We start from the raw sequence: 16,089 nt of genomic DNA on the forward strand, positions 1-16,089 counted from the left end.
GGTCTGAGTTAAAATATTATTATGATAACGTGGATGCAGCAAGGAAGTCATAGTTGGGATAGATTGTAAAATTTCAAAACATTTTAGGACAGAGTTATGCCGTATGGAAAGAAAATAGTTTAACTTCTCAGGTATAATGAGATAACGTAGGGATTGAGATTGTATTGTGTGTGGCCTCCGTGTGCCTGTATGAACTCCCTCGATTGTCTCAGCATGCTCCTGATGAGGCTCAATATTGTGTGCGTCCTTCACATGCCTATGTGACCTTCCTACAACATCTTGGCAGCTCCTGATGAGGCTGAATATTGTGTGTGGCCTTCATGTGCCTGTGTGACCTCCCTACAATGCCTTGGCATGCTCCTGATGAGGTTGCCAATGGTTTCCTGAGGGATCTCCTCCCAGACTTGGATTAGAGTGGATGGAGCTCAATTGGATTCAGGTCTGAGGATTCAGGTCAATCCATATCTTAATTGCCTTCATCTTGCAGGAGCTGCTGACAGTCCAGCCACATGAGGTCTAGTAATGTCCTACATTAGGAGGAACCCAGGGCCAACCCAATAGCATATGGTCTCACAAGGGGTCTGATCTTGTTACCTAATGGCAGTCAGGCTTCCTCTAGCAAGCACATGGAGGGCTGATCGTCTACCCCCCATCCCATTCCTGACCTACTGCCAAACCCATTATGCTGAAGGATGTTGCAGGCAGCAGATCGCTCTCCATGGCATCTCCAGACTTTGCCATGTCCGTCTTATGGAGGTCGCACACAACACTGAGCCTCATCAGGAGAATGCCAAGGCATTGTAGGGAGGTCATAGAGGCATGTGGAGGCCACACACACAATACTGAGCCTCATCAGGAGCTGCCAAGGTTTTGTAGGGAGGTCATACAGGCATTTGGAGGCCACACACAATACTGAGCCTCATCAGGAGCATACAGAGGCGTTGTAGGGAGGTCATACAGGCACGTGAAGGCCACACACAACACTGAGCCTCATCAGGAACATACAGAGGCGTTGTAGGGAGGTCATACAGGCATGTGGAGGCCACACACAATACTGAGCCTCATCAGGAGCTGCCAAGGTTTTGTAGGGAGGTCATACAGGCATGTGGAGGCCACACACAACACTGAGCCTCATCAGGAGCATACAGAGGCGTTGTAGGGAGGTCATACAGGCACGTGGAGGCCACACACAACACTGAGCCTCATCAGGAACATACAGAGGCGTTGTAGGGAGGACATACAGGCATGTGGAGGCCACACACAATACTGAGCCTCATCAGGAGCTGCTGAGGTGTTGTAGGGAGATCATACAGGCACATGGAGGCCACACACAATACTGAGCCTCATCAGGAGCTGCTGAGGTGTTGTAGGGAGATCATACAGGCAGGTGGAGGCCACACACAACACTGACCCTTATTTTGTCCTGTTTTACGGATATTAAAGCAAAGTTGGATCAGCCTGTACTGTGTTTTTCCACTTTAATTTTGTGGGCGACTCCAAAACCAGGCCTCTATTGGTTAATAAATTTGATTTCCATTGATGATTTTTTTGTGATTTTGTTGTCAGCACATTCAACTTTGTGCAGAACAAAGTCTTCAATGTGAATATTTTATTCATTTAGATCTATGATGTGTTATTTGCTTGTTTCCTTTATTGCTTGGTGGCAGCATCAGAAGGAATACCATTTTTAGAGACTTCAATTTGTTTCTCTATTATTTCTGCTTTAATTTTAAAAATCTAATAAAACATATATATTGGCAAAAGTGGGTCTATTCTACTCTGTTTCATAGATATTATAAACCAATAATTTTCTAAAATTTATTTTCCGTAACCAACAATCTCAAAAACATGTTAAAAATATAAAATAAACAATAAAAAAATCAAAACAAAAGCAAGTAGTGATAGATACTTGAGCTGGGTTTGCACATCCAGCATTAGACAATTAGAAGTCATTAATTCCTCATAAAAGTATAATTTACTCATAAACTTTAAATTACCGTATATACTCGTGTATAAGCCTAGTTTTTCAGCACAAAAAATGTGCTGAAAAATCTTACCTCTGCTTATACACGAGTCAATAAAAAAAATTTAATACTCACCCTTCGGCACCCGGATCCTCGGCGGCGGCTCCCGGATGTCATCGGCGGCGACACCGCCACATCATAGTGCGCGCCCGCCGGCAGCTCGCATGGACGCGACTGCCAGCTAGTGAAGAATGCAGAGAGAAGCGGAAGCCGACGCTGAGGACCGGGAGCCGCCGCCGAGGATCCGGGCGAGTATTAAGTTTATTTTTTTAATTAGCTTGGCATACTTGGGGCAGGCTGTATACCACTTGGGGCAGGGCAGGCTGTATACCACTTGGGGCAGGGCAGGCTGTATACCACTTGGGGCAGGGCAGGCTGTATACCACTTGGGGCAGGGCAGGCTGTATACCACTTGGGGCAGGGCAGGCTGTATACCACTTGGGGCAGGGCAGGCTGTATACCACTTGGGGCAGGGCAGGCTGTATACCACTTGGGGCAGGGCAGGCTGTATACCACTTGGGGCAGGGCTGGCTGTATACCACTTGGGGCAGGGCTGGCTGTATACCACTTGGGGGCTGGCTGGCTGTATACCACTTGGGGCAGGGCTGGCTGTATACCACATGGGGGCTGGCTGGCTGTATACTACATGGGGGCTGGCTGGCTGTATACTACACCCTCGGCTTATACTAGAGTCGATAGGTTTTCCCAGTTTTTGGTGGTAAAATTAGGGGTCTCGGCTTATACTCGGGTCGGCTTATACTCGAGTATATACGGGTATATAATAAGTGATATACCGTACAATGTTTTTACAGAGTCTCTCCTCTGGTGTTCCGGAGATTAAGTATATACACAGTGTACGTTCCTAGTGACGGGCCAGCATGTTAGATTTTTGAGCTTGTGTACTGGACATTTTTTAGTCCAACTACAGATACCAGAAATGTCAACACCACCAGGTATAATACTTCGCTCTTAATAAATTATGTAGGTGTCACTATATTAGGTTTTGAGAGATCATTAATATAAAAGCAAGGTCATACTCATCTCTTTGCAGATTTGATGGCAGTCCACTCAGTGTTGGTATGTGTGAGGTCCTCAACTGCCTCAATAGTTAATCCTCAGCAGACGATCGCTGCATCTCCTCCATCCGGTTATAGAGTAGGCCTAAAATATTGGTTACTTGCCATACAATTTGTAGAGTAAAGTGTAACTTATAGATTTCTTTGAGCGCCATATGCTTAGCCTGGGAGCTTCTTTTCAACTTCCAGAACGTTGGTTTCTATTTGTAGGCATCTGGTGTTTGATAAAACCTGGAGGTAATCTATAAAAACTGATATGGATTTTAATTTTGTACACATGACTAAACTGGCTCTTCAGATTATTATTATTCCAGTGGAATTTGTATAATATATAAAATACATATACCAGCGGTCCTCTACTTAAGGACAGCCAACTTACAGACGACCCCTGGTTACAGACGGACCTCTCTGCCTCCTCTGACCTCTGGTGAAGTCATGAAGCTTTATTGATAATCCTTGGTCCCATTACAGCAAAATATTGTCACTGGGGCAAAAAAATTTTTTGTCTGGATCTACAATTATAAAAAATACAGTTTCGACATACATACAAATTCAACTTAAGAACAAACCCAAGGAACCTACCTTGAACATAACACGGGGACCGCCTGTACACATATCTACCTCACTGATGTTTATAAACATTAAGCAAGCATGTTATACAAACATAAAAATTCAGATACCTAAGTTTATTGCAGATCCTGCAGTTGTCTGATCAGCCTGACCCCGATCCACGGTCAGGCTGATATTTCAGCACACGGACCCCCCGCTACTGCACACCGACCCCCAGTACTGCAGGATCTGCAATAAACTTAGGTCGCCTTATGCATCTATAGTCAGGAGGAAAGACTCTGTAAAAACATTGTACGGTATATAATTTATTACTCACTTTATGACTTCTATCTAAATTGTCTAATGCTCGATGTTCAGTTATAACAGTGTGAACTCAGCTCAAGTATCTATCACTACTTGCTTTTGTTTGTATTTTTTAGTTTTTTATAGTTTATTTTATGTTTTTAACATGTTTTTAAGATTGTTGGTTGCTGAAAATAAATTTAGAAAAATTATTGGTCTGTAATATCTTGAGAAACAGAAAGTAGAATAGATCCACTTGTGGCGATATATGTTTTATTATCTTTTTGTCTCCCCAGATTCTGCTGTACCCAGATCTTTATCTGAGCACAGTAGGGGTCATTTACTAAGGGCCGGAATTGCTCTTTTTCCTTGGGTTTCTTGAAAATTACCGGTCTGCGCTGAATTTCCCCCGGGTTTTTGGCGCACGCGATCGGATTGTGGCGCATCGGCGACGGCATGCATGCAACAGCAATCGGGGACGTGGCCGTCGGAAAACCCGACGGTTTCGGAAAAAAACTCGGTGTTTAAAAAAAAAAAAAAATGTGTCGCCTGACACGCGCTTACCTGCACCCAGGAATGGATGACGAACTAAGGCGAACTTCAGCGCAGCAGCAACACCTGGTGGACATCGGGCGCACGACCTTAGTGAATCGCCGGAAGACCCGAATCCTCAACGGAGAACACGCCGCTGGATTGCGTCAGGACTGGGTAAGTAAATCTTATTTGCTATTGTGATACCTCCTGCAACTGTTATTTAATTTAAAAAACGTTTGTCCAATAGGACTTAAGTAGGGAACAAATACAAAATATGTGCAGCAATGTTCCTTTGTTACCGCAGCTTCTCCAACATTTACAGGATGTATTTAAATACATGCGACTGAGACAGTCAGGTGTATAATAACATTGTACATTGATTTTACAAGTTGGTTGTTATTGCAAGCAGTTTTTCTGGGATCTGTGTATTCGGGCAAAGGAATATGGGGTATGTTAATGGGAACCTGTCACCACATTCTCACATAAACAGCTAATGGCAGGCTCCCATAGAGCCCTATTAACTAAATGCCACCTTTTAGCTAAAAAATGTTTCCCTCACATCCCCATAAAATCAAGTTTGTTCTCTTATCTGGCGTGACCCATTGGCTCTTCCCATGTGCCATGCTTCCTTCATACCATTTAGCTTTTTATGTCATGTGACCAGGGTGATGTCATCTAAGGTCCTTTACACCCTAATATTAGGAAAATGTACACCATGTATGCATCTGATAACATGAAATCACAGCAGCCTCCATGGAGGTTGAGGAGGAGTAGAAGTCCATGGAGGCTGCTGTGATTTTATGATAGATATATGGGGAACAAGTGCTGAATTTAAAGAAGGAGGCACGGGAAGGATCCACTGGATGGAAACAATTTTTAGCTGAAAGAAGGGTGTGATTTAGTTAATTGGACTCTATGGTAACCTGTCTACTAGCTGTATTTGTGACCAAATAATGAATCTAATGTTTTTGTTGTATTGTAGTTGTGCTATTTTGAACCCCTTCTTTAAGGCAGACAGTTTTGGCTTTAACCCATTAAGGACGCAGCCATTTTGTAGCTTAAGGCTCACCCCCATTTTTTGGATTCTGACTTGCGTCGCTTTATATGGTTATAACTTTTGAACTCTGCTACTTAAAGTGATTCTGAGATTGCTTTTTTCCCCACATGTTGTGCTTCATTTTAGTGGTAAATTTTGGCTGATAAGTTTTGCGTTTATTTACAAAAAAAAGAAAAAATAATGAATCTTTTGAAAATTTTGCCATTTTCGAAATCATCACGTTTTCAGGCAGATAGATTTACCACCTAAATAAGTTGCTGAATAACATTTCCCATTTGTCTACTTTACATTTTCATAATTTTTGAAATGTCTAGCAGCTAGTTGGGTAACATGTAGAAGGCGGGGTAGAGAGAAGAGTTGTAGGGAGTCTAGTCCTGATCTGGTGCACCCCAATAAGTTTGCCAGGCTGGCGGATGAGGGGGATATCAGCTCTGGGGTAGCAATGCTGCAGCAAGACGTGGCCTCTAGCAACCAGGGGACTGTCTGCTCCAGTAAGAAGGGTAATGGGAGCAGTGTCGGACTGGCCCACCAGAGTACCAGAGGATCCTCCGGTGGGCCCTGGCTCAACCCAATACTGAACCCCAGAGGTCCTTCAGAAAACACCACAATTTGGAGGCTGCTAGAGTATATTTCCTAGGGAATAATGAAGAGTGGGCCCTCAAATTGATTTTCTCTGGTGGGCCTAAGGAAACCCAGTCAGACACTGAATGGGAGCACAGGCAAGCGGTGCTGGTAGTGGGAGATTCCATTATTAGGGGAACACACAGGGCAATCTGTCACAAAGACCGTGCATACCGAACAGTGTGTTGTTTGCCGGGTGCTCGGGTTCGGCAGGTTGCGGATCGGGTAGACAGATTACTGGGAGGGGCTGGTGAGGAACCAGCGGTCATGGTCCACATTGGCACTAATGACCATGTAAGAGGTAGGTGGAAGATCCTTAAAAATGACTTCAGGGATTTAGGCCATAAGCTCAGGGCAAGGACCTCAAAGGTAGTTTTCTCCGAAATACTGCCTGTACCACGTGCCACACCAGAAAGGCAGCGGGAGATCAAGGAGGTAAATAAGTGGCTCAAAAGTTGGTGTAGGAAGGAGGGGTTTGGGTTCATGGAGAACTGGGCTGACTTTTCTGTCGGCTACAGGCTCTACAGTAGGGATGGGCTGCACCTCAATGGGGAGGGGGCCGCTGTTTTAGGGGAAAAAAAGGCTAGAAGGTTGGAGGAGTGTTTAAACTAGAGACCTGGGGGGAGGGCAACTACACTTGTGCAGGGCAAATAGACAGTGTAGATAGAGAGCTGGGAAGAGTCATAGTCCATGGGGGAGGAAGGGGGGCTGGAATGAGATTGGGGAATAAGGACAAAAGGAATACGGACAGGGAAAACCATATAAAGTGTATGTACACAAATGCCAGAAGCCTCACAAACAAAATGGAGGAACTGGAACTCTTGATGTTGGAACGGAAATCTGATATAGTGGGTATCAGCGAGACCTGGCTGGACAGTAGCTATGACTGGGCTGTTACTATAGATGGTTATAGTCTTTTTAGAAAGGATCGTATAAATAAAAAGGGGGAGGGGTTTGTTTATATGTGAATTCTTGCCTCAAGCCCGTCCTGCGAGATGACATCAGTAACGCAAATGTGGAGTCCCTATGGGTGGAGATAAGAGGAGGGAAAAATAAAAATAAAAATATTACTAGGGGTTTGTTATAAGGCTCCAAATATAATGGAGGCAGCAGAGGAAATGCTGATAAGTGAAATGGATGCGGCTTCAAAGCACAAGGAAGGACTGATCATGGGGAACTTCAATTACCCAGATATTGACTGGGGGGCAGAAACCTGCAGGTCCTTCAAAGGCAGCAGGTTCTTGTCAACAACAAAATACAATTACCTGTCGCAACTAGTCCTGGAACCAACAAGAGGGGGCGCACTGCTGGACCTTATCCTTACCAACAGACCTGATAGGGTATCAAAACTACAGGTTGGGGGGAACCTGGGGAATAGTGATCATAATATCATTGATTTTGTATTACGCTTTACTAAGAGCGTTAGTGAAGGGGCAACCAACACTCAACTTCAGGAGGGCAAATTTTCAGCAACTAAGGGAAGACCTTAAAGGCATAGACTGGGACAAAAGCCCCCCCCCCCAAAAAATGGGACTTTTTCTCATATATTCTGAAAAAGTCCTGTGAGAAACACATACCTTATGGAAAAAAAAGCAAGAAAGGAACAAGAAAAAGCAAATGTGGCAACTAGTCTTGTAAGGAAAGCAATAAGCGAGAAAGATAAGGCGTTTAACCCCTTAATGCTGAAGCCACTTTTCACCTTCCTGACACGGCCCATTTTTAAAATCTGACATGTGTCTATTTAAGAGGTTATAACTTTGGAACGCTTTAACATATCCAGTTAATTTTGAGATTGTTTTTTTCGTGACACATTGTACTTCATGTTGGTTGAGAAATTTTTTTTTTTTATCATTCAAGGTTTTATTGATTTAAATTGAGAAACATACAGAGTAATATGATTTTATGCATTATTTGCCTTTAGGGCATGCATATTTAACAAGTCAACATTTCAGTTAAAGATACAATGATGGAACATTTATAACAAGAACGAGCAGTAAAAACTGATCTTCACTATTGTATTATCTTTGTTATAAGAGATTATACATTATAATGAAGGTAGGGCAAACCTTGTTGCCAATACACATAGCAAATATAGATTAAGAAGACAGGAGATAGAGGGGGGGGGGAACGAAAGATTAGGTAAGCGGGGGTTAGGAGAGGATGGGTGGGGACGGGAGGAGGGAGTAGAAGGGGTATGTAATGGTAATAGTTATGTGGACCGGGAGTTGTAGTTTTCCCCAGTTGCACCACCTCCACAGAAGCCTTAGTCTTGTAATGTGCGGTAGGACTGGGAGCTCAAGAACTGCTGCCAGTGAAACCACGTCTTAGAAAATCGCATTCGGTCCTTTGGGGACTGAGCGATGAGTTCCTCCATTCTGTGCGTTAGGGCTACCTCCCCGAACCATTCACTCAGTGTGGGGGGGGGGGGAGTCTGATTTCCACTTCCGTGGAATGATTGTCTTGGCTGCCTGCAAGAGGTGTTTTGCTAGCGATTTCTTGTATGTTGAGACGGGGATATCAAACATAAATAGTAACACTGCTTCAGGAGTATTGGGTATTTTAAGGCCTGTGACCTCTTCAATGACCTGAAGTATCTTGGGCCAAAAGTTTTGCAGGCGAGGGCACCGCCACCAGATGTGGGACATTGTACCTCCTGTCGATCCACATCGCCAGCAGCTGTCTGGGACATTTGGGAACATTTTGTGTAAAAGCGAGGGTACTCTATACCATCTCGCCAATATTTTATAACTAGTTTCTTGGTGTTTAGAGGCTATGACTGCCTTCTGAGCCAGAGAGAAACATTGTGACCATTGTCCTTCCGAAAAGGACTTCCCCAATTCCGTTTCCCAAGCTTTGCAAAAAGACGGAGTAGATGTACGGCTGGGAGAGATTAGCAGTTTGTACATCTCTGATAAGGCATGGGGCGTGTGAGTACGTGCCAGACATAATTGTTCGAAATGTGTCAGAGTACGTGAGAGTTGGGAGTGAGATTTAATGGAGGCATGAAAGTGTCGGAGTTGGGTATATTGGAATTGGTGAGTGGCTGTTGGTGTGGTGTCTGATAATAGTACTGAAAGCGGCTGTAGAGTGGTTCCTGCCAGGACATGTGCAAAGCGAAGAGGTTTAAGTTGTGTGCCCGATAGGAATTCACTCTTTTGGAAGCCAGGTCGGAATAGGGGGTTGTCCATGATAGGTGTGAGTGGCCCTTGTTTGTCCACTAGGGAGTAACGGGGGCTTAAACCTTTCAGAATTCGCAGTGTGTGTTCGGTGGAGAATGAAAGAGGGGTGGAATCTCTAGCGGTGGGGGACCACGTCCAGGGGAGGGTGGAGATTTCTCTGGGACATATATCTTGCGCCAGTGTGACCCATGTTTTGGAATGTTTCTGATGAAAGAGATCAAGCACTCTAGCGTGAGCTGCCGCCAAGTAGTAGAGGCGACAGTCCAGCAGACCTACACCTCCTCTATCTTTTGGTAGAATCAGTATTTCTCTTTTCACTCTGGGACGACCCGTGGACCAGACAAATTTAGAGAAGCACTTTCTGGTTCTATCCCAAAAGGAAGTAGGAATGGTGATGGGGATGGTTTGCAGGAGGTAAAGTATTCGAGGCAGGAGGGTCATTTTAAGGATATTCAGCCTGCCAAACCAAGAGAAATCTTTTTTCCGCCATGTATCTAGGTCTGCAATGAAGTTGGCCAGTAGGGGGGAGAAATTATTATTAAACAGTTTGGATAAGTCACTAGAGATCTTAACACCCAGGTAAGTAATGCCCCCGGGGGGCCAGGTAAAAGGAAGGGTTGCTTTGAGGGTATCTACTTCAGAGGGGGCGAGAGATATGTTTAGGGCTTCTGATTTTGTCATGTTAACTTTAAAGTTGGACCACTTCCCGAATGTTGTTAAGTTGGACATCAGGGCTGGTAGGGACTGGGCAGGGTTGGTGATATAGACCAGGAGGTCGTCTGCAAAAGCTGAACACTTATGCTCGACCCCGACAATGGAAATACCCTGGATGTTAGGGTTGTTACGTATGGCTCCTAATAGGTGTTCCATCACTAGAACGTATAGGAGCGGGGAGAGGGGGCAACCCTGCCGGGTTCCATTTTTGATGGAGAAGGGGGCAGATAGGGTTCCGTTGATTTTCAATCTGGCTGATGGATTGTTATATAGTGACAATATTTTGGCAGTGAAGACGGGCCCTAATCCAATGTTGTGTAGGGTTTCTTTTAGTGAAGACCAGGCAATCCTATCGAAGGCCTTTTCGGCGTCCAGGGATAGTATCATCATAGGGATTTTATGGGACTGGGCGTATTTCATGATGTCGAGGGTTTTTATGGTGTTGTCTCGGGTTCGTCCCTAGCCGGGAAGCCCTTCTTGATCCTTATGAATAAGATGGCAAGAGGGGATTTAACCGGTTGGCTATAAGTTTGGCATATATCTTAAGATCGATATTAAGGAGTGAAATCGGTCTATAGCTACCGCAGGATTGGGGGTCTTTGCCTGGTTTGGGAATGACCACGACGTGTGCGGATGTTGCTTGGGGGGGGGGGGGGGGAGATTCCGGAGAAACAGTGTTAAATGCTTTCAGCAAAATAGGGCTCAATATGGACAGGAAGTGTTTATAAAATTTCCCTGTGTAGCCGTCCGGGCCGGGGCTCTTACCACCTGGGAGGCTTTTGACAACCGCTTCTAGTTCTGCTTGTGAGAATGGTTCTTCTAAGGCTGAAATGGTATCTACTGAGGGGAGGGTAAATGGGGAGGGGGGAGATATGTTCGTCTCTCCTGCGGGAAAGGGGGTGACTGGGAGGTCGTATAAGTCTGTATAGAAGGAGTGGAAAGCCTCACAGATATCTGGAGTGGAGTGTGCTATCTTGTTCGGTGCAGACTTAATACTTGAAATAAAGGATTGGGCCGCGCGCCTCTTCAAGGCTCTCGCTAGCATTTGTCCACATTTGTTGTCTGGCCGCTTGTAATTCGCGCAGTGTAGAGGTCGCTAGCGCACGTTTGTGCTGTGTTTCGAGAGAGGAAACTTTTTGTAGGGCTAGTTGCAGTTTGTGAGCCTTTTCTTTTTTCAGGCGGGTCCCATGTCTGACAAATACGCCCCTAATTAGCCATTTAAGGGTGTCCCATTTGGTCAGAAGGGGGGTCATGTCTTGTTCTCTAAAAATATGGAACGCTTCACGAATTTGCGTGTCATCCTTGCGCAGGGGCCATGCTAATCTTCTCTGTATCGTTCCAATTTTAGTATATGTGCTGCCGAAGCGAGCACTGGTTGAGAAATTTAATCAATATGTTTAGTATTTATTTATGAAATAAATGGAAATTTGTCAAAACTTTTGAAAAAAAAAAACCAATGTTTTCCAAATTCAAAATTTTCTACTTTTTGGAAAGTTGGTCATATCACTAAAATAACTTGATAACTAACATTTTCCATATGTCTGCTTTAACTTGGCATCATTTTTCAAACATATTTTCCTTTATTTAGGATGTTAGGAGGCTTATAACTTTAGGTGCAATTTTTCTAATTTTCACGAAATTCATCAAAACCTACTTTTGGAGGGTCAATTTAGTTAGAAGTGACTTTATAAGGCCCACATGACAGAAACCCCCCACAAATTACACCATTTTAGAAACTACACCCCTCAAAATACTCAAAACAACCTTTGGGAATTTTGTTAACCCTATGAGCGTTTCATGAGGGTGAAAGATAAATGAAAGTGAAATTACAGAAATGTAATTTTACCTTACTATAGATTCATTGAACACTAAAATTTGCACCTTCACAATGGGTTAAAAAGGAAAATGCATTTTACAATTCCTCCTGAGTATGCCAATACCCATTTTGTCACTGTACCCCGCTGTACGGGCACAGGGGGGCACTTGGAAGGGAAAGAGAGTTGTTTCGTTTTTGGAGGGCAAATATGGCTGAAAAAGTTTTTATGTGTCAGGATGCATTTGGAGAGCCATAGTGATACCAAAACAGAGGAAAGCCCCAACAAGAGACACCATTTTGGAAAGCACACCCCTTGGAGAGTTTAGCAAGGTGTAATTTGTGTATTTGCCCCAACAGGTGTTTGATTCAATTAGGCCCCAAAAAGGAAAAAAGGTGAACATTTTCTCAAAAAAGTCACTTTTACCCCAATTTTTTTTAAGCCACAAGGGATAAAAGATGAAACAACCCCCATAAATGTGTAAAACTATTTCTCCTAAGCACAGAACTGCACCACTTTTGCATAAAGTGTGTATGGGTACACAGTAGGGCTCAGAAGGGAAAGAGGGGCTTTGGCCTTTTAGAAGCCAGATTTGACAATCATCCTTTACATGTGTCAGGATACATTTGGAGAGCTGTAGTGGTACCAAAACAGAGGAAAACCCGAAAAGTGACCCTAATTGTTGAATGTACACCCCTTGGGGAATTTAGCATGGTGTAATATGTGGTGTAGTGTAATACATGTGGTGAAATGAGCATTTTGAACACATAGGTGGTTTCCAAATATGATGTGCAATGGAGTCCAAAATGGAAATTGCAATTATTTCTGGAAAGTTCAGTGCCCGTTATGTGGCGCCCCTTATGAAATAATGGAGGGGTATAGGGAGCAACGGGACCTAACAGTTGTTACAATTATTCATTTTACCGAAATGAATTCACAACAGGTTGGGCGTGAATTGTGAATGTGTTGCATATAAGGAGGTAGAATATACCAGGGGACCAACTAAACTTTTGTCACTCTGGAGGTGTCGCAGGTCTCTTAGTAGTATATAATGTCCATCCTAACTCCTCTTTTGGAACAGACTCTTTATTGAGTCCTACCTTTAGAAGCAGAAGAATTCACCGGGAAAATGCTGTCCTGGCAAAACACAGGAACATCTAAACCAGAGATACTGGGGCCCCGTCCTTCTTGTCCCAATATTAGTTTCCTAATATCTTCCTCTTGAAAATGGAGAAATGATACGGCAGGACCTGCACATTTGAACAGCTGGTAAGAGTTGTACAGCGTAATCTGTACAATGCGCACGGCCAACGCTTTTGTACCATATCTTTTGTTTTTCGTAGGGAAATTATCGCCAAGTATTCACCCTAGCGATGCCCATTGTGACGAATATTGCGGCTTTTGGCTGGACCAAATCGACCAGCCAATAGCGGCAAACATGGACAGAGGGGGGCAACAAAACCCCTCTGGACCGCAAGGCAAAATTGGTGGCTGTCAGTAACAGCCGCCACCCTGTCCCGATCACCGTGTCTACAGACATGGTGACCGGTATTACTGACGTCATAAGTAAATTCGCTTCTATTGGCTAGTCTGAATTGATGAGCCAATAGCAGTGATCATGAACTGAGGGGGGTGTGGGGGCGACATAACCCTTCTGGTCCATGGGGCAGGATGGATGGCCGTCAGGAACAGCCACCATCTTTCCCCAATCATTGTGTCTGAACCGTATTGTCACTACCCGCCGCACCGTTCTATAACAACACGCATTGGGAATAGGCTATACAATCTTTATTTTTTAAGCAATTTAGACAAATAAGGGCTTATTTTTTGCAAGACGAGATGCACTGTAAAAAAAAAACTTCAGTTTAGTGGGTTTTTAGCTTATTGAAGCAATTTTATTAACTTTTTACGTGTGGAGGAAAATAAAATCATCAATTCTTGTTTTGGATTTTTAGCATTTTTTTGGGGGGAGGGGGGAGTATTCACTGTAGCATAACAATAATATATTATCTTTATTCTACGGATCACTACGATTACAGTGATACCTCATTTATATAGGTTTTATTTGGGGGAGTGGCTTGGCCATGGAGGCGAACGGACGTTGGACACATTAGCTCCGTCTCTTTCCTAGGCCCCCAGTAGCTACAAGCCGACCCAGCACCCCAAATTGTACCCACACATGGGTCCTAAGAAGAGGAAGGTCTCCAAGCTACCAGCAGTCCCCACAATTCGGGTCTCACCAAAAGGTATCGGCCGCTACCTGCAGCCCCGGCCCGCGACAACACGAGTCACCTAAGCAATGGCTGCTCCAGGACTGCGACGCAGACCTCCGATCCAGGCTTCACATCAGTCCCCAGGCCCTCCGGACATACCTCCAGTCTGTGGTGAAACTTCTCCGCACGGCCTGGGTGGAATACAAGGCTGCCCGCAGGAGAATCCAATGCCGCAGCCGTCAGCATGCACGGCCTCTCCGCGTGTGGCGCCGACAGACTCCCGAACTGTCATGACCGCGGCACATGTGGCTCCCGGAATGCCGCAGGAAGGAGAAGCCACAACAGCCGAGCGGCTCCCGGCGGAGGGAAAACCCAGGTCAGTGAATGTTGCAGATTCCCTGGAGACCCCTATACAGCCACGTGCGGTCGGGGCAGAAGATGTGCCTGACGGCCATGCGGGTGCCTCAGCTTCTCTGAGGCGCTCAGCGGAATATCCCCCAGGAATGCCCCGTTCAGCCTCTTTTCCCAAAGATCCTCCTGCCCCGGCATGTCCTCTTACACGCCAGAAGACAGTGGAGGCGGAGGTGCACCTCCCCCCTTCTGAATGGGGCCCTTGCTCACCCCCCTTACTCAAGACCCCAGCCTCACAGCCCTATGCTGGGGAACAAGAGGAGACCAGGTCCCCAGGCAGAACTGGGCAACCCAGCCCACCTGGTCACAGTGCTCCGGCTACGCCTTGCCCACCAGCACCTGCAATACGCCCCAACAGTGGAGTCATAAACCTGTCCCTTCCATGCTTGGACCCGGAGTCCCTCCCGCCAAATACTCCGTCCCTACACCAGACACCACAGCGTGGGCCATACCTCCTGAGCCAGTCATCCAGGGCCTCGCACCTGTGGGAGATCCCGCCTACAGCTCTGCAGCTTAATTCACCAGCACTCTCTCCACACTGGTTCCTGGCAACCCAATCCCCTGCCGTAGTGTCCTCTCCTCAGCCCTTAGTCAAGAAAGCACTACTTCTTCATTCCAAGCACCCATGTCTCCAACATCTGACGTGCATCAGAACTCCTTGTTTACTCAGCTCATAGAAGGCCTGTCAGAGGCGCTCCTACGCCTAAAATGTCCATGACCGATCAATACACAAAAGCCCTGACTTCCCTTTGGGGGCATAATATCAACCCCAACAGAGACCCGAAGCGCCCTTCACGAGGAGTAAGAATTGTCAGCTCTTCGTTCATACGGACTTTGACATTGGCCTGTCTCGCCATGCTCTGCCCCAAGCAGACATCCAACAGGACTCACGAGGTCTCTCTCACCACGTGAACGGATATTGGACACGAATATTTTCCTACCAACCAAATAAGAAACCACAAGCTCTTATTCTTTTTGTCTAGTTTATGTCTCCTTTCTACTTCTATGTAAAATATTTGTCATTGCTGCTTACGGTTATGATAAATAAAATTTATTGAACAATATATAGTTTTATTTATATTTGTCCAATTTTATTGAAGGAAAAATAGAAAAAATTGCATTTGTTTTAGTATTGCCATTTTTATAGCGACATAACTATAGTATTTTTTGGTTGACGGAGCTGGTTGTGAGCTTATTTTTTGTGTGACAAGTGGTATTATTTTGGTGCTTGTAACTTTGTCGGATCACTTTTTAGAACATTTTTTGTAAAGCAATTTGATAAAAAGTTTTTTTTAACCACGTTCACCGAGCGGGTCCAATTATGATTAGGATTTATTGTACAGATTGTTACGGACGCAGCGATACCAAATAAGTGGGGGTTTTTTTGTGATTTAGTGGTTTTTTTTTTATACTTTATTACTTGTGTACAGGGAAATGTGGTGTTTGGGGGGACTTTCACTTTCTTTTATTATTTATTTTTAAAAAACCTTTATTGTTTTCACTTTTTTTTTTTTACAGTTACTTTTTTTACAGTTACTTCTTCTGATCACTTGTTCAAGCACTTTTACAGGTTACACAATGCAATACAGATGTC

The 16,089-nt window shown here is 44.7% G+C and overlaps 1 protein-coding gene and 1 non-coding gene across 2 annotated transcripts in view; one reads left to right on the top strand and one right to left on the bottom strand.

Annotated features, from left to right (window-relative positions):
• The window catches only part of LOC140069225 (NACHT, LRR and PYD domains-containing protein 3-like), a 185,768-nt gene that overhangs the window by 93,574 nt on the left and 76,105 nt on the right, over positions 1–16,089 (top strand). The gene's annotated exons all lie outside the window — the stretch shown is intronic.
• Positions 11,323–11,429, bottom strand: LOC140071479 (U6 spliceosomal RNA). Its single transcript, XR_011849174.1, has one exon. It is a non-coding gene; the product is annotated as a U6 spliceosomal RNA (small nuclear RNA).

Source organism: Engystomops pustulosus, chromosome 7 (assembly GCF_040894005.1).
Source record: "Engystomops pustulosus chromosome 7, aEngPut4.maternal, whole genome shotgun sequence".
Classification (NCBI taxonomy): domain Eukaryota; kingdom Metazoa; phylum Chordata; class Amphibia; order Anura; family Leptodactylidae; genus Engystomops; species Engystomops pustulosus.